This window comes from Carassius auratus, chromosome 19, assembly GCF_003368295.1.
Source record: "Carassius auratus strain Wakin chromosome 19, ASM336829v1, whole genome shotgun sequence".
NCBI lineage: Eukaryota > Metazoa > Chordata > Actinopteri > Cypriniformes > Cyprinidae > Carassius > Carassius auratus.
In genome coordinates, this window is record NC_039261.1 from 10,394,351 (window position 1) to 10,394,624 (window position 274).

The following is a 274-nucleotide window of genomic DNA, read 5'->3' on the forward strand; positions in this document are numbered from 1 at the left end:
AGACATAGGGCATCTGCAAATGAAAGATCTCCCTGGTCCTGCTGGGAAATGGGGAGCGGTTTTGTTTCGAGATAGTAAAAGAGATCGATTAACATTTCTGTAGTTTTAAATGGGCTTAGATATTTCACAGTTGTAATTTAGATTTCAATATCGTTCTCTATCCCTTCTCTGACACGTACAAATGGCAAATTAAAAAGATAACAAGTAGCAAAAAAAAAAAAAAAAGATTTTCATATCACATTCTGAGAAACACACAATAACAAAGACTCCACGT